General features: G+C 41.4%; 1 protein-coding gene across 1 annotated transcript in view; it reads right to left on the reverse strand.

Annotated features, from left to right (window-relative positions):
• LOC105008300 (G-protein coupled receptor 183-A) overlaps positions 1-19,121 on the reverse strand; it is a 48,527-nt gene extending 29,406 nt beyond the window's left edge. The window contains exons 1-2 of the mRNA XM_020044385.3: positions 19,052-19,121; positions 3,018-3,118 (exon numbers count right to left, since the gene is read on the reverse strand). The gene's annotated coding sequence lies outside the window, so the exon portion shown is untranslated. The remainder of the gene's footprint in view (positions 1-3,017; positions 3,119-19,051) is intronic.
• Between the last annotated feature and the right edge of the window lie 342 nt (positions 19,122-19,463).

Below are 19,463 nucleotides of genomic sequence, written 5' to 3' on the forward strand. Positions count from 1 at the left end.
AGATTCTGGCATGGGTGTGAAGGGTCCCTGGTGTTGCCAAACGCCCTGTGCACTACTTGTGCTGGAGGTCTACGATGGCTGGGAGCTGGGTACCCGTGATGTGCTGGAGGTCTACGATGGCCGGGAGCTGGGTACCCGTGATGTGCTGGAGGTCTACGATGGCTGGGAGCTGGGTACCCGTGATGTGCTGGAGGTCTATGATGGCTGGGAGATGGGTACCCATGATGTGCTGGGGGTCTACGATGGCTGGGAGATGGGTACCCGTGATGTGCTGGGCATTTTTCATCACCCTTTGCAGGGCCTTCTGGTCGGCTTCGGAGCAACCGACAAACCACACAGAGGCACAGTTAGTCAGAATGCTCTCGATGGTGCAGTAGTAGAAGCTCACAATGATCTTGGAGGACAGACAGCCTTCTTCAGCCTCCTCAAAAAGTACAGGCACTTCCAACTGTGTTGCTGGCATCAAATTTTAAAGGGCATGTGTTTTTGGGCATGGTATGTAGACCCCCATTACAACAATAGGTGTGACCTCCCGAGGGAAGTAAAAAGGCCGGCATCAAATCATCAGGTATTCCAGATTGGTTGAGAGGTGACTCCCGGTTTAGTTAGTGTTATATCATTTCTAAATTTGTTATTAGCATGTAAGGATTCAAAAGTTAATTGACTCCATATATAGTCAAATTAGCCTATATTTAATATATACAATTTGGTAAGGGTAATTGAGAATAATAAAAAGATTGGTTAAAAGGACTCAGGGCCCACCCATATGGCATCAACGTGCGAGAGTGGGTCTACATGCATAATTTTATGTGTTATTTTATTTCAGTTTTGACGGCTTCAGTAAAAAAATAAAGAAAAAAATAGAGGAATACCCTTGAATGAGTTGGTTTGTCCAAACGTTTGTCTAGTACTTTATTTATATGTAAGAAATAAGGCATGATGGGTGTGGTAATTAACCAGTAGGAGTTGTTCTTGTTGTTATTATCCCACTTTTGGGTAAGATGTGTTGTTGCTGTCCCTTGAACAGAAGTGGTTGGTTTTCTGACGGATGGTCAAGCCCCATGATGTGTCTTTGCACAAATTTAAAACACAAACGTTAAATCATACTAACCAACACCATATCATTAACCTCGGTAACACTTTACAATAAGGGTACTTTAGGTTACATTAATTAATGATTTAGAAAATATTAACAAACATGAGTTACAGGGTCTTCTTAACATGTATTCATCTTTGTTATCATTACCTAAGGCAGTTATACATGCAATGGTGTTTTCATATGTAAAAAATTTGTGGGGTACAAACCATTTCAAAATATGGGATACATACCAGTAAAGCTACAAAACTCCCTCTACTGATGGGTTTACACTCACCTAAAGGATTATTAGGAACACCTGTTCAATTTCTCATTAATGCAATTATCTAATCAACCAATCACATGGCAGTTGCTTCAATGCATTTAAGGGTGTGGTCCTGGTCAAGACAATCTCCTGAACTCCAAACTGAATGTCAGAATGGGAAAGAAAGGTGATTTAAGCAACTTTGAGCATGGCATGGTTGTTGGTGCCAGACGGGCCAGTCTGAGTATTTCACAATCTGCTCAGTTACTGGGATTTTCACGCATAACCATTTCTAGGGTTTACAAAGAATAGTGTGAAAAGGGAAAAACATCCAGTATGCGGCAGTCCTGTGGGCGAAAATGCCTTGTTGATGCTACAGGTCAGAGGAGAATGGGCCGACTGATTCAAGCTGATAGAAGAGCAACTTTGACAGAAATAACCACTCGTTACAACCGAGGTACGCAGCAAAGCATTTGTGAAGCCACGACACGCACAACCTTGAGGCGGATGGACTACAACAGCAGAAGACCCCACCGGGTACAACTCATCTCCACTACAAATAGGAAAAAAGAGGCTACAATTTGCACAAGCTCACCAAAATTGGACAGTTGAAGACTGGAAGAATGTTGCCTGGTCTGATGAGTCTCGATTTCTGTTGAGACATTCAGATGGTAGTCAGAAGTTGGCATAAACAGAATGAGAACATGGATCCGTCATGCCTTGTTACCACTGTGCAGGCTGGTGGTGGTGGTGTAATGGTGTGGGGGATGTTTTCTTGGCACACTTTAGGCCCCTTAGTGCAAATTGGGCATTGTTTAAATGCCACGGCCTACCTGAGCATTGTTTCTGACCATGTCCATCCCTTTATGACCACCATGTACCCATCCTCTGATGGCTACTTCCAGCAGGATAATGCACCATGTCACAAAGCTCGAATCAATTCAAATTGGTTTCTTGAACATGACAATGAGTTCACTGTACTGAAATGGCCCCCACAGTCACCAGATCTCAACCCAATAGAGCATCTTTGGGATGTGGTGGAACGGGAGCTTCGTGCCCTGGATGTGCATCCCACAAATCTCCATCAACTGCAAGATGCTATCCTATCAATATGGGCCAACATTTCTAAAGAATGCTTTCAGCACTTTGTTGAATCAATGCCACGTAGAATTAAGGCAGTTCTGAAGGCGAAAGGGGGTCAAACACAGTATTAGTATGGTGTTCCTAATAATCCTTTAGGTGAGTGTATTTAACACATCAACAAACAGCGTGGCTCCACAAAACACTTTTAACAACAGAGTGACTTGCTTCTACCAGGTGTTGTAGTACACATACTGGAGAGAGAGAGAGAGACCTTCTTGTGTAATTGCTCTCCTTCTCTCTCACACACATGTAAAATTACCACTGTCACATTTACAAACCTAAATTAGGAATGCAACCAAGCTCAGAACCAATGTGCCTACAGGGCCATACACGAACAGCAATGAGCTCAACACCACTGAAGGCCACAACAAAGCAGAAAGACAACCTTTTAGGAATACAGATCCATTCTATTACAAGAACCTTAATAGATAAGCATGGACACACTGACACTCATTACCATCTATATCAATCGATCCAGCACAAAAATATGACCAGCACCACAAAGGCAGGTTGTTAAAATATGCTTTCACTCACCAAGGCTTAAGGCTCTCTTGAAGAGAAAGGTGGCACGGCAGTTCTGGTGTAGGCAGCTGGTGTAGTGGTATTTTCATTAAATGTTGTTATTTCACATGAACCTGATGAAGAATAGACAAAACGTCTCATGTGATCACTTGTATATTAATTGTTAATTGATAAAACATTTAACCAGGGCTCATATTTTTTCCCCAAACAATTTAATTGTTAAGAGAGAGTGGTGAACTGTGCTCTGGCTCAACTATTGTTCCCATGGTCAGTGCAATGAGTTGTTGTTTTCTCATATTGAGGACAGAAGGACCTGTAGCTTGTCCTTGACTCTCTTGGGAGGATGAGTGAGCCCATAGATAAGGAAATCCTTCCATTTCAGAGAATATGTTGAGTCATGATGAGTACTGACTGGGGGAGCGAATCCCAGAGGGTAGTGAAAAACATTGATGGAAGATTCCAGAAGGATCCATCCAGAAATTAGCATAATGGGAGGACCTAATATCATTGTATAACCATACTGTATAGAAATGTGTGTTTAAGGTTTGGAAGTCGGTTGTTCTGCAGACCAACATGGCTTGGTTGCTCTGCAGATCAGCACGGCTTTATGACGTCAATAAAGTCTACTTTTGGATTCAAAGGCTCCTGAGTCTTTGCATCTTTTTTGTCTGGAAATCTGAAGTGTTTTCCACATCATAATCTTGGCGCTGCGATCAGGGTTGGCATCGGGCTGGCTGGCGCCGTGGGTCAGGTCACACAAACACGTGGCCACATCGAGAGGAAAGCATGTTCTTACTTTAATTTTGTGGTTTGTGTGACTTGAAACAATAGCCTGGCAGTTTGGCACCACGTAAGGCCTACTTGCCAACACTCCCATTTTTCCCGGGTTCTTCCCGTTTTTTAGCCCTATCTCCTAGACCCCTCCCGTTTTGTTATTTCTCCTGGGAAACTCCCATAATTTGCATGGCCCAAACTCCTTTATAAATAATCAGACCAATATGTCTGTCTAATGTTGACTAGTTGCCAGATCTTGTATGAAAAGCATCCTATTCACACAATCCACACACCATACAATTTTCAACACGTTTGTCACCTCAACCTATAACCCAGTTGCGCAGTTGATCTCTGCGCAAGCTTCGCGGAAAGTTCAGACCCAAAAGCGAGCGATAATAATGGCAGGTGAAGGCTGTGTTCCCGGAAAGAAATCTAAATATAGCTGTAAATTACAACAGTGTTGGACACAACAATTTACATGCATCTTACCGAGTCATATCGACAACCTCAACGCTTTTTGTAAGGTTTGTCGCATTGATTTTAATGTAGTGCACAGCGGTAAAAATGACATTACCCATCAGATTAAAACACAGCGGCACCATCGCACAGAAAAGGCACACACAAATAAAAAATATAATAAATATTAATAAATTAAGTTGTGTTATCATTGATATTGCAATGTAAATAATACTTAGAAGACTGCTGTGGGACAGGACCGCCGGCTTTGAATTTAGCTGAATGAGTGTGCCCCACGATTACCGCCTCAGACATAAACTTTGGGGAACAGCACAGGTGGGGGCTGAATGAGTGGCCGCCTCTCACAGGTGTGTGGGAGTTCTCTGCAGTGTGATAGTAGAGCGTGAATGGTTAGGGCCAACTGCTAGGAGGAGTATAGAGGAGTAAGTTAAGGGGTGTGTAGGCGCAGAGAGAATTGTTGAGAGAAGTGATGAATGGTTTGTTGTCAAGGAGAAGTGGGTTAAGAGGTGTAGGAGTAGAGACAATTGGGTTTTAAGAGAATTGTTGAGTTGTTTGTGAATGGGATGAAGGTCAGTATTCGAGAAGACAGGCTGAGGTCCAACAGGAACTTAGTTCCAAGGAGGTATACGATACGTTGTGTGCACACCCCATGGATACCACTCCCATGAGGGTGGAGGTCTGAACGGGTGCGGTTGTAAGAAGACCTGTATGGTAACGTCCTGTGGACCTGGAAGCAGGCGGGGACCAGGAGACTGTGTGTGTGAATGTATGTGCAAAAGAGAAAGTGTGTGAGGGAAGAGAATTCCTGTCTGTAATGAAGTGTGTGAAAGGAGACCCATTGGGAGTGATGCGCATAGCGGGTACATTGATAGTAGATGATAATGGTATTTGCCCGAGTGCTAGAAAAGGGACGTCTGGATAGATGGGAAGAAGGTAAATGAAGAAAATAGCCAGATGGACAAAGATTTTGTGGGAGATGTGCCACTAGAAAGTACTCAACAGTGGACAAAGGATCTGGTCTAGTTTTGGGTAATTATTTGTGTAAACATAATTTTCATTAAAGTGGTTTCATTCAGTTGTTTGAAAATATTGTATAGGTGGTCTGTTGGTTAAGTTTGACTGAGTTCAGACAAAGGATAGTGAGAGGAGTCAAATAGATAAGACGGCTTTTGGCTGCCGTCCCAGAAAGTAGGGAGAAACCCTAGGCATCCCAATCCAGAACACAGAGACACTCTAGGAGAGAGGTGCAAAAGATGACAGACACACCAATTGAGATTCAGGGAAGTAGCTTCCCGATACTAAAATAGATTAAAATAGAGCAAAATCTGGAAAATCTATATTGCACTATTAAAATGGCAATTGTTTTCCCATTCCAACTGTAGAATTCTGTGTACACGAAATTGTAGGAAAACTGAGCTAATTTAATTTATGAAACATGAAAAAGACATGTCAAATTAGAATCAACTGGCCAGTGTTTAATGTATTGTCTGTGTGTTTGTATGTCATGGGTTCGCCATGTTATTGTATCTATGTCGCAAACTAACCCCATGCTTGATTATTTGTGTTATTGGTTCTATATGTCTACAAGATCAGTGATTTGAGGTTCACTTTAGAAGGACCATTTGTTAAATGTTAATTCCCAATTTAGGGCATTAAGAAGAGATAGACATCAGATCAGACACCTTTCAGCAAGTTGATGTTAAACTCTCCAGTCAAGGTTTTAACTTTGTGTTGTGCAAGACTCCATCTTTGTTTTTCACAAAGTAGGAGTCCTGGATCCTGCAACCCTGATAAACCTTGTACAATAAAGGGGTACCTCACACAGATGGCCCAGATCATTCTAAGGCCAAACCAAGCCCAGACCTGAGAGACTGCCTTGGGTTCAGAATAAGAATATTGGACACTGATGGTTCCAGCTACACCACAGTCAAGGAGAGGGTGGAGGAATGGAGAGACTGGTGGTTCCAGCTACACCACAGTCAAGGAGAGGGTGGAGGAATGGAGAGACTGATGGTTCCAGCTACACCACAGTCAAGGAGAGGGTGGAGGATTGGAGAGACTGATGGTTCCAGCTACACCACAGTCAAGGAGAGGGTGGAGGAATGGAGAGACTGATGGTTCCAGCTACACCACAGTCAAGGAGAGGGTGGAGGAATGGAGAGACTGATGGTTCCAGCTACACCACAGTCAAGGAGAGGGTGGAGGATTGGAGAGACTGATGGTTCCAGCTACACCACAGTCAAGGAGAGGGTGGAGGAATGGAGAGACTGATGGTTCCAGCTACACCACAGTCAAGGAGAGGGTGGAGGATTGGAGAGACTGATGGTTCCAGCTACACCACAGTCAAGGAGAGGGTGGAGGAATGGAGAGACTGATGGTTCCAGCTACACCACAGTCAAGGAGAGGGTGGAGGAATGGAGAGACTGATGGTTCCAGCTACACCACAGTCAAGGAGAGGGTGGAGGAATGGAGAGACTGATGGTTCCAGCTACACCACAGTCAAGGAGAGGGTGGAGGAATGGAGAGACTGATGGTTCCAGCTACACCACAGTCAAGGAGAGGGTGGAGGAATGGAGAGACTGATGGTTCCAGCTACACCACAGTCAAGGAGAGGGTGGAGGAATGGAGAGACTGATGGTTCCAGCTACACCACAGTCAAGGAGAGGGTGGAGGATTGGAGAGACTGATGGTTCCAGCTACACCACAGTCAAGGAGAGGGTGGAGGAATGGAGAGACTGATGGTTCCAGCTACACCACAGTCAAGGAGAGGGTGGAGGAATGGAGAGACTGATGGTTCCAGCTACACCACAGTCAAGGAGAGGGTGGAGGAATGGAGAGACTGATGGTTCCAGCTACACCACAGTCAAGGAGAGGGTGGAGGATTGGAGAGGGGCATGCAGAACAAAAAGGCTCCTACATCCATGACATCCACTTGACTGGACATGGGGGAATCACAGAGGAGAGGGGAGTTGTATTAAAATTTTTAATACACTTTTTATATCAATGTTATGTTTGGGTCTTAGGCATTTTCTGGCAAATCCTGATTAAATTGTTTATTTGGTCATTGCTATTGTACTTCCAGCTAGTTTTAGTCTGTTGTTTTTTGCCCATTTTGAAATGTATGTGAAACAGGGTTTTGTAAAAAGATACCCCTATAGCATGAAGAAAACAGATTTTACTGATTTTGTGATTTGGAACCTATTGACCAAAAACATTCACATAGGTGGAAACATAACTTGGACAAATAATAACTTTGTTGTGAATTATTTGGGATGATTTTATACACCTGAGGCATTTGTTTATTTGTCTGACATTTAAGTAATGGTCTCACCATCTCAAAAAGTTGAGTATTAGTATAGTATGACAGTAGCCCAGATGTAAGGGCCCAGGAGAATAGGTAAACTGATGCAGTGTTTTTGTCTTCTCTTTTCTCCTGTAAGGATGGTGTCATGGACCTCTAACTCAATGCATGGAGACGATTTGGGAACAATGATGTGAAGTGGAACCTCTTGGGACCCTTTCCTTCGGCACTTTCTGGGTTCCAGAACCTAATTCATGTTTCATTGGGGGAGATGGCGGAAGGCCTGACCTTGTTATGTCTGGAACACAGCAATGGTGAGACAGAAAAGCAACAGAGTGGCTCACTGCAAAAGAAGATGGCACTGAGTTTCTGTTAAAGTATTTACAACATCAAGACCAAAGAAAAGAGGCCTTTGGGTCAAAACGTCAACAGACAAGAACAACAAAAGGAAAATGTGCCAAGTGAAGGGAGAGGACTAGGGAGCAACTTCCCAGTTGAATTCAGACTTTTCCATGTATTGGGAGCAGGAAGTCTAAATGGAGCAGGAAGTCAAAACTAAAATGTAACTCTTTTGTTATGGCCCACCCAGCAACTACAGCCCAGACAGTGAAACGGGGGACACAGCAAGTGAGAAGAAGGACAAGGCAAGTGAAATGAAGGATAGGAGAGGTGGAAAGCAGGGAAAGAGAAGTGAAATGTGGGAGAAGAGAAGTGGGTACAAGAAGTACAATGATGGTCAGAGAAGTGGAAAAGTAAATAAGTGGTGAGAATCAGAGATTGATAGGGATAGGAGCCCAAGATACAGGAAACCTGTGGAGGAAGGTTTAAAGATTATCATTACCTAAGACCCTATAATTGTGATTTGTGTCAAAGAGGGGCTGTGATTTATTTGCTGAGAAGGATTGTAAAGGGGTTTCGAGTCCCTAGGTGGCTGGTAGCCAATCTAGTACAAAGGGAGTACTGCTTGGAGAATTAGATGGTTTATTATTTTTATTATTTTACTTATATTCTCATACTCTCTTTGATTGAAGTGATTATCATTGAAATTATGTATGATTTATTTTATGCAATTTATACTCATTGTATAATCAGTTTATATTCCATTCAAATATGCAATCGTTTGAAACAACATATTTTGCAAGCCTCTGAAAGAAGTCTGCACAAGGTTATAATCGTTAACGAAAACGAACGAAAAAACGAAAACTAGGTGGGAAAAAACATTGTCGTTAACTGAAATAAAAATAAAACGAGGCATTACAAAAAAACGATAACTAACTAAAACTGTAATGTGTGGTTGACAAAACTAACTAAAATAAAATTATAGAGTAAATGTTCTTAGTTTTCGTCTTTGTCAATGTCTTTCCCTTTTTAACGCTATTTAAAACACGCAGAGTATTCGCTCAGCTGTGTTTCCTTTCCCTGCTCTCCCTCCGTCTCTCTGTCACTCACACACACACACACACACACACGCACACACACACACACACACACACACACACACACACACACACACACACACCCCTCCCCTCCGTGCACACCGCGTCTCCATGAGAACGAGTGTTCGACGTTTAAGCAAGTTCGCGAAAGGTTGGTATCTCGTGAACACCTTTACACAATCACACATTAAAAATTGGTATAAAAATATTTTTAATTCTGAATATAATTTTGTCAGTGTGTTAATATCTACCCGAGAAGCGATTGCGCCTTCTTTAGAAAGTTAACTAGTCGCAAGTTTGAGGTAAAATGCACTTGGGTTGTCGATGTCAAAACACTACGCTGTGATTCAAATATTAAATAATGTTATGTCATTTTTACTTTTACACTGAATGTTTGCTGCTTCAATCCAGATGAGTAGGCAGAAGGCTATTGTATAAATTTAGAATAGGGTGTGAAAATTGTACAGCTGTGGTATTTGTATAGAGTGTGAATTCTGTTTAGAAGATGTGTAACGTTAGGTTTTTGGTACGGCGTGTGGATTTTGTAAGAGGTAACGTTAACGTTAAAGGAATTTCCATGGGGTGTGAATTTGGTAGGCCTCTAGGGTGTTAACGAAGGAATTATTTTAACTATCCCTTTCTGATTCTTTTTACAAAACATTAAAGCAAATCTACTAAATAGCGATCAGATGGCTAAAAACTTCATCTGCATTTTGAGCTCTATCTATTTATGCTCTTGGCAAAGGTCATAACAAAACTAGTGCTAGACATATAAATGTATGATGATTCATGGTTATCACAGGTTTTGAGTGCTAACATCTGTGAATCTGTGCCTTGCTCCAAATATACATATCATAAGACTTTGCCCCTAAACAACATAGTTTTTGTTGAGTTATTATTACACATTACTTTTTCTGACCTTTTTGAATCTTGCCCCTGACAAATAGCCCATATCACAAAAAAAGACTAAAACTAACACTAAAACTAATAAAAACTAAACTAAGGCTAAGCATTTTCAAAAAATAAACGAAACTAGCAAACCCACTTTAAAAACTAATTAAAATTAAACTGAATTTGAAAACAAAAAATCTAAACGAAATTTACAAAAACACTAATAAAAAATGCAAAACTATAATAACCTTGATGCTTGCACACACTCACCTGATTGGTCAGGTTGGAAGTCTTTTACTTCCTCCCAGCTAAACGGGGAGGGAGAGGTTTGTCTTCCAGCCTCTGGAGCGGTGGTTGACAGAGGAGATTGTTTAAATTTTAGGTAATTGGGTTGATTTCAACTCTCTTATAGGAGCTGAGTTCACCTCCTCACCTACCGTTTCCAGGTCTAGATTGTGGGACCTGAAAGTCCCAAAGGGGGGATGTGAAAGGATATTTTCATAAAAGTTATTTCACATTAGCCTGATGAAGAGTAGACAGAATGTCTCATGTGATCACTTGTATATTAATTGAGTGTTAATTGATAAAACATTTAACCAGGGCTCATTATTTCCCCAAACAATTTAATTGTTAAGAGAGAGTGGTGAACTGTGCTCTGGCTCGACTATTGTTCCCATGGTCAGTGCAATGAGTTGTTGTTTTCTCATATTGAGGACAGAAGGACCTGTAGCTTGTCCTTGACTCTCTTGGCAAAATCTTGGGAGGATGAGTGAGCCCATAGATAATGACATCCTTCGACTTCAGAGAATATGTTGAGTCATGATGAGTACTGGCTGGGGGAGCGAATCCCAGAGGGTTGTGAAAAACATTGAAGGAAGATTCCAGAAGGATCCATCCAGAAATTAGCATAATGTGAGGACCTAATATCATTGTATAACCATACTGTATAGAAATGTGTGTTTAAGGTTTGGAAGTCGATTGTTCTGCAGACCAACATGGCTTGGTTGCTCTGCAGATCAGCACGGCTTTATGACATCAATAAAGTCTTTGCATCTTTTTTGTCTGGAAATCTGAAGTGTTTTCCACGACACTGGCTTTCGAAGGACAACATGGCCGATGCGTTGTGTCGCGGCTGTCCAATGGTATTGCGAGTGAATGTTTTTACCCTCTTCAAGGTAGAAAAGTTCCTCTCTGACTCGGATGTCATCATAGGTGTTGTTATGATAAACGTCAGCAGAATGACGGTCTCAGCAAAAGCCTCCTCTAGGTTGTTCTCATGATGGATCTTAACAGAGACAGGGCCATCTTACCAGTGTGAAGCTCAGTGTGGCGGTACAGAGCGGTCAGCTCAGACTTAAACATTTCACAGTTTCCTAGAGGCCATAGTTTCACCGCACAGTCAAGCTCAGATGTAGGGAATGACAGTACAAATTGTGGGTAGAGCGAGCTGTCAACCAGCTTGGCAGCGATCAGGTGGTCACTTTGTGAAAACCTCTGCTCCACCTGGGAGATGACTGTGTCACATGCCTCCTTTATCACTGGCGCTGTGTGGGTTACTCATCGGCCTGGCTCGTCTGTTCCATCGTGAACGGTGGCAGCCCATTCATCACTTTGCTTCTGCTTATTCTGGACATTTTCCTTGAAATGGGTGAGCGCACTGCTAATCCCAGATGCATCAATGCTCCGTTTTTGCAGAGTGTTATATTAAACATCAACTTCTGGCATAAGGAATAAATAAAATTCCAGCAGCTGCAGAAAGGCTCGGTCCCTGAATTGTTTTGACTGGCCGTATGCCTAACTTATGGGGGACTCATCCCATCCTGGTTGTGTGCGTATGTCCTCCATACACAGGAGATAGCGCGGTTTTCTCAAACTGCATTGACAGTTTTACTTTTAAAGTTCCATCTTGCAGCAGGTGGCCTTGGAATGCGTCTCTGTGTTGCCTCAGCAAGTGCCGCAACACATTTTGGAGCGCCAGAGAAAAAGGTGGTAAAAGCACTTAAATCATCATTGCTCAACAAAGTTGCTGCAAGGTCAGGTTTAGCTGGTGAGCATAGCAGTGAACATACTGGGCATGTGGGTATGTCTCTTTCATTAGCGTCTGTACCCCTCGGACGTTTCCACTCATTACAGCCGCACCATCATAAGTCTGAGTGATCAGCTTTTCTCCCAGTTTCAGTGGTTCCAGCACACCCTTGATGCTATTAGAGTGGCCGAGTCCAGTTTTATCTTTGACTTCCACAAACTCCAAAAACTTCTCTGTCACTGTATTGTCAGGCAACATGTATCGCAACACAACCAACATTTGTGATTTACAGGAGACATCAGTTGTCTCATCTGCCTGTGTGGCAACAAATGATGTCTCGTCCACTTGCTTGGATATCTCCTCCCTGTACACTTCATACATACAGTCTAACAGTTTGTTTTGTACAGTGCTGGATGTCCCTTTGAAGATGGGCTAAGCGTCATAATGCCTCTGAAATCTCTAATCGCCCTCACACATTGTTGTGAAAATGCATCAGAATTTTCCAGGATTCAGGGAGTCCACCGACTTGTCGTGCCCCCGCAGTGGGTTTCATTTTCCACACAGTTTAATACATGTTATGATCCGACTGAGAACTATATCCCGTCCTCGACCAAGTACCATCTCCACCAAATAGCAGACATGGAAAACAGAAGAGTGCCTTCTTTTGTATGCAAACCGTTAGCCACTTTTTCTTTCGAAAACCACTCCACGTTAAACCCGCAGTTACTTTTACCAGCAGTTGGAGTGATGACAATATCCCGTGGCTGATGGGCACCAATTCGCTTTACTTCAAGTTTCTCCAAATTAAGGGTTTCAAACCGGTGCTCGAGTATAAAATCCACTTCATTCATTTTCTCAAGTTATCTGGCGTTTGTGACGCTAACAAGCTAGGTAAGACAATCTACCCTCCTCGCTCTTCTTGCCAACTAATGTTGGCGCCAGACAAACAGACTACCAATCAGGTCTGAAATACGAAATTACTCTTTAGTGGGGCTACCGGCTGTCAGCCCCACTTGGCATCAAATTTGTGTGATCTACATTGATCACACTAACATTCTGTGCATGCGTATTCATATTTTCACACATACAATATACATTGCATTGTGAGAGAGGGGCTAGCCCCACATTCACACTTAACCTATGGCCTTCTACTGCAAACTCGAATCGGCAGAACGCAGTCTGAAGCCGCAAGGCAGGGACCAATGAATATGAAATAAAAACCTAACACAAATGATATGCAATTTAGGAAGATGCTATATTCATAGATATTAAATTGTAGGAAGTAATCTTCAAGAAATCAAAATAAAATAATTTTGTTGCAGTTCTTTCTGTTGACAACAGGTGGGGCTGTGCCTCACCTACCCCTAATGACCAGTCACCCCTGTATACATGTAAGTATTGATGTTAGTTCAGTTATTGGTAAAAAGTATTAACATTTGTTCCATTAATTTAATAAGTGATTGTTCATGTTTATTCCTGTTGAAGTAAAATTCATTAATTAAAAGGATTCAAGATTCCACAAACATAATTATCCATTAATTATTACTCATGTAGTTTACACTTTACAATAAGGGTCACAAATACCGTTAATTAATGCTTCATTACTATTATCCTAAGCCATGCTAATGAAGACTCTACAAACGTTAATAATCCATTTATTACTATTCATATAGTTCACACTTTACAATAAGGGTCAAAATTCCTTTAAAGATTTACTACTATTAAGTCATGGTGATGGATAGCCCACAAACATTGATAATACATTTATTGCTGTTGGTTTCTAATATACCATAATGATAATGCATAAAGTATATTTAGTGAATATTTCCTCACTATTTTGTGATTGTACCGTATGTGCACACAAGCATTTATAAAGCATAGGAGTAACTCAAAGATGACTACATTCAAGTTTGTCCTCTGTTCTCAAACTGTTCACAAGAGGAAGATGTGATGCTGGAAGATGAGCAAGTAAGTTGAAGTCTGAAAAAAGCTAGATGAAATAGAATCTTTAATTAATGTATCGATGTTTAGTTCAATAGATTTAAACATGAACAATCACCTGTTAAATTAATGTATTAAATGTTAATACATTTTAATGAATACATTGACTAACATTAGTACTTGCATGTATAATTGTCTTAGTTAATATTAACAAAGACGAATACATGTGTATTTTAGACCTATTGTTCCTATTGTTTGTTAATATTTACTAAATCATTAACTAATGTTAATTAACGTTCCCTTATTATAAGTGTTACCCTTATTGTAAGTGTCTAAGTGTTACCCAAATTTAAACAGTCTTCTCTTCAATTATCCATAACATAAAATAAAGTAAAAAATAATACAGTAATACCCAACTACTGTCATATATCTATGGTCTGAGTGCACTTTAAATATCCAGATTTTTATATATATTTTTTTTTTTACTTTGGTGGTATGTAAATTTTAAGCAATGTGTTATAACTGTTTTCTAGCATCATTATGAAGCCTTTATGAAGCCTTTATAAATAGCACTCTATTCTTAAGTTTTACCACTTACAGGAGACATTGTCGTGAATCATGTGATTGACAAATCGGCCTCCTTTTTGCCTCTTCTCATAATGATCCTGAGACACTGTGTGAGTGAATCAGCCTGTAGTTGTGTGCCAGTATGCAAGCGTTTTGTTACTCTAGAGAAGAGAGAGCAAGACATGACATCCAGCCAGTAGGACCCCAGACAATTAAATAATGATAGACAACAGACTACATATCCAACACAAACACCTAGCAGTGTGGGATCAAATGCCTGCAAACCCAGCTGCTCTCCAGATAAAGGGGTTGATGTGTGTTTTATACACTAGACTAACATTCAGGAGACTGGAAGCAATCAATGGTACTTCAGTTGAAGATTAACAAAGCTAAAGACAGGACAGTATACTCTCAATACAAAACAACATGACAATAGAAGGAAAACAAGACACGTGTCCAGGACTAAACATGAACGCTTTTACATTAGGACAATAAGCAAAAGAAAGACACATGTCCAGGACTAAACATGAATGCTTTTACATTAGGACAATAAGCAAAAGAAAGGGGGAACAGAGGGATACAAAAATGATAATTATGGGGACAGGAACTATGGGTTTAGAGAACAGAAACCTTCTATTTAGAGAAAAATGGGCTACAAATAGACAATGAAAGTTTTTGTGGAAATTCCAGAGCTGAAATTTAAGGGCTGTGTCTCCTGCACATATTTTATTTCAAGTCAAGCACTGTTCATTGATTACAATAACAGACAGTATGACTTTAGCACAATGCAGGGCTATTTTAACAGAAACTTTTAAGGCCAAATTTGAAAACATTGTAATATAGTGATTTTGCATCTGACAGCAGTAATATAGCAGTAATATATGTATATCAATCTATATTGATATGCAGGCATTACCCCATAATAACAAAAATAGATTTTAGAATATTTGTGTTGAAATAAAAATTATATATATTTCATGTCAATAAGTATACAGACCCTTTATTTAATACTTCATAGAAGCTCCATTGGCAGTGATTACAGCTTTGAGTCTTTTTGGGTATGCCTCTATTAGCTTTGGGCAGTTTTTCCCATTCTTTCTTATAGATCCTCTTAAGCTTGGCCAGACAGGATGGAATGCGTTGGTATACTCTGGTCTTCAGGTGTCCCCACAGATATTCCAGAATCGCAATGTCAATTGCTGATGACACACAGCTGTATATTTCCATGAAGCAGAGAGAAGTCCCAAAATGAGCTAGTTTGGAAGCATGTGTTTCAGATATTAGGAAGTGGATGATGGAGAACTTCTTCCTTTTAAACTCTAGAGAAACCGAAATGCTCGTTTTAGGACCCAAGAAGACCTTACAGTGAACCTTGACGGTTGTATGGTCGTATCCCACAAAACCGTGAGAAACCTAGGTCTTACCCTGATCTCTCCTTATATGGACATACACAATTTATCTCAAGCTGCTTTTTTCCATCTTCAGAACATTGCAAAAATCCGAAATTTTCGATCAAAAACTGATGCAGAAAAGCGAATCCATCCTTTTGTTACTTCTAGATTTGATTACTGCAATGCTTTTCTTTCCGTTTAACCTGATGAATCAATAAATAAACTTCAATTAGTGCTTAACAAGGCTGCAACCAAAAAATTGATGGTTGGCAATGTGTGTGGATTGACTTCCTGCCTGTTAGGCCCTGTCTGGGGCCTCCTCCAGATAGGGCCGCATTGTCACTGGACCCCCCTGTCTCAGCCCCAAGTTCTTACGCTGCTATATTAATGTGCTGGGGGAGTAGGGTCAGTACTCCTTCTCCACTGTAAATCCTTGTAAATCTAAGGAATGCACTCTCTTAAGTTTTTTTGTCTCGTGCTCCGTTCAAACTTAGGAGGACATGAGGTCTTGGCCCACACCACCCGAGTAACAGGCTCTAAAGACTCGTCGCTGCCCCTTTGTCTCGATTAAGGGTATTATATGAAAAAAAAGAAGGAAAAAAAGAAATGAGTCTGAAGACTTTCAGAAGGCACTGTTACTTAAAACAGAGGATCAGTTGTTTGCACCATGTTTGGCCAGGCGGACTGTCGGTGGAAGATGTTATTCTGTTTAGAATAAGCAAAATATCCTCAGTTTGCTATTTTGTGGATTACTACACTTGAGAGGACATTGGACACTTAGAAGCATAGTAAAACAAGTACACACTCTCTCTCTCTTTCTGTCTCATCATCTTAATGTATATGCCACAACTGTGTGGGCTGTGAGACTTTGCCCATTGTTGTTATTTCAATGCCCCAGGGCATAACTGTCACACGTCTTTGCAACTAGAAAAGATTTATTACACATCCTCCATCATCTCCTCCTAGCCCTGGTTCTCCTCCTCTGCCACAAATCCAGTTAACGGGACGAGAGCTGAATATAAACACAGTTAAACATGCACAGTGATGTTTGTTGCCAGAGCAATCATCTCATCAGCACTAACTCTGTAGTGTAGAAGATAGACGCCAAATTCAGAGAGAATACCTCCCCCGATAAAGCCCCCGAGACACTCAGCAGAGAGCAGAAAGTAAACAAAATGAGAGAAGAGAGAGGGGAGGATCTTCTGTATCTTTTCCTTCTTCTTCTGAATCTTCTTTTCATGGTCAATCCATTCTGATTATTTGTGCATTAAACATTAAAAACGCAATTTAAACACACAAAAGTGCCAATGGTAGGCACTCTTCTTTTATACCAACAACATCCTGGGGACCAAGACAAATGTTGAGCATTGTCTACATGGTGTTATTCCCATCTGTCAAGAAGAATTCATCAAAGAAGAATAGCCTCATTGAGTATAAATAGATTGTTGTTGAACGATCAGCCAAATCCAAATTGTAAAAAGATATATAATGCCAAATAACTATACTCTGTAACTAGTACTTATACAGAAACACATTTAAAATGTGAAATATCCACATTTGGTCAAATACTATATTACCTATAAATGTCTTATGATATGTCTTGTTCACCAGTGTCTGGTAGTTGTGGAGTAGCTGAGGAGCCCAGAGGGTGTCACAAACTGGAGAAGTCATCCTCAGGGATTTCAGTAGTATCAACGCGCCTCATGGACACCCCTAAGGCAGCTCACCACCTGGGAAGCTAACTGAGGTCATCAGTTCAGCAATCCTGTCCTAAGACGTGTTGACCCGACTGACTTCCTGGGAAATTATAGAATGACTTGGTGGTGTTTCCTAAGAGGAAGGCTTGCTGTGATCATCAATCCTTCCTGATCAGTTGAATGTTGTTGAGATGACCCAAAGCATTATAACCACTCACAGGTGAAACAAATAACGTAGATCACCTTCTAATAAAAGGGCACGTGTCAAGGTCTAGGTAGATTAGATGGGAAGCGAACTATCAAGCAGGTGTAACCTGAGAGACCTGAACGACTTTGATTAGGGCCAGATAGTTATGGCAAGGCTTGTGGGGTGCTCTCAGGACGGCCGTGTACGTGTGCGCCATTTACCCGGGGAAGTGACGGCACCAGGACGCACTGTGGGAAGAGGACAAGCCGGTGGAGGGAGTGTGATGCCCTGGGCAACGTTCTTCTGGGAAACCCTGGGTCTGGGCATTCCTGTGGACGTCAGTTCAACACCTGCCACCTGCCTAAACAGTGTTGCTCTTTCAGCAGGACAAAGTGCCTTGCCACACTGCACACATTGTTCAGGAATGCTTTGACGAACATGGTGAAGCACTCAAAGTGTTGCCCTGGCATCCAAATTCCCCAGATCTCAATGCGATTGAGCATTAATGTGTGGAGGCACACGGAGGACCAACAGAATATTAGGCAGATGGTCATAATGTTTTGGCTCATCAGTGTATGTAGAAGTAGATGACACAATTGGGGATAATAAAACAATATATAAAATGTTATCCATTTTAAATGTATTATCTGGCAATGTTTTGGCATTTTACGTATCCGAATATGCATCCAAGCATTTATTTTTAATTGGCGTTTATTTCTGGATGGGTATAAAGCAACAACCCTTTTATTATGTGAATACACTCCAAATGTATAAAGACAATGAATGTCCTGTTTTCGCCCTCTTGTTCGGTAAATATTCAAAAAGCAGCACCCGTTTCAGCCATGCGGAAAGCAAAGTTCTCACAAACAAAAACAAACAAACATAAAAACACACCACTAGAACAAGGGTTATGTCATCATTTTACATAACCCTCTCCAAAAACACGACTTTGCCCTTTTGAATCGGTGTATAATCGGGGGCATCTCCACAGCTGAGGAAGGTGCAGGCTGCCTGGCTTGGCCTGTTAGTCACTGCTTTTCTGGGTCTAATGTGAGCCTTTCCTTCACTATCAGACTTACCGCCCTGAGCCCTCAGGCCATGCTCTGTCACCTCACACACACAAACACACACACACAAACACACACACACACACACACACAAACACACTGTATGCTTTACCACTGGGGAACCTTTGGGAAGTATTTGCATCAATTTTCTCTGGCTTCCCCCAGCAATGGATAGTGATGCAGCAGACTCAAACCTATTCAATCATTGGCTCAGAACTTTTTCCTGCACCTCCCAGAAGATAGAATGGGTCAATAATAATTTATCTTCATGGGGCATAAAAACAGCCTGACCTGCTGAAGCCTGCTGATGGACCCCATCCAAGCAGGTGTTGGTGCTCTCCTTTAATCCACTGATGTTAGACGGGTGTAGAACTCGAGCCTGATCATGAAATGGATTCCAGGTCAGGACGTAAGACAGCCTGGGAGCTTAGTGGAGTCTGTTCCTTGCCTTGTCTGTGTAGCCAGGTAAAGCTGGTCGTGATCGTATTCATAAACTAGAATAAAGACCTCTCCCATTACTGTTCCTTCAAAGCACATCTCGCCAGTCCATTTTGATTCTTATCACACTCGTCGCTCAACAAGTTTTCTCTGTCCCCCTCCCAGTAACCGATAGCGATGACATCTACAGCAGACTCACAGAATTATTTTGTTGGCCCAGAACTTATTCCTGCACCTCCCAGAAGATAAAATCTGTCAATAATTT

This window comes from Esox lucius, chromosome 11 (genome assembly GCF_011004845.1).
Source record: "Esox lucius isolate fEsoLuc1 chromosome 11, fEsoLuc1.pri, whole genome shotgun sequence".
NCBI classification, from domain to species: domain Eukaryota; kingdom Metazoa; phylum Chordata; class Actinopteri; order Esociformes; family Esocidae; genus Esox; species Esox lucius.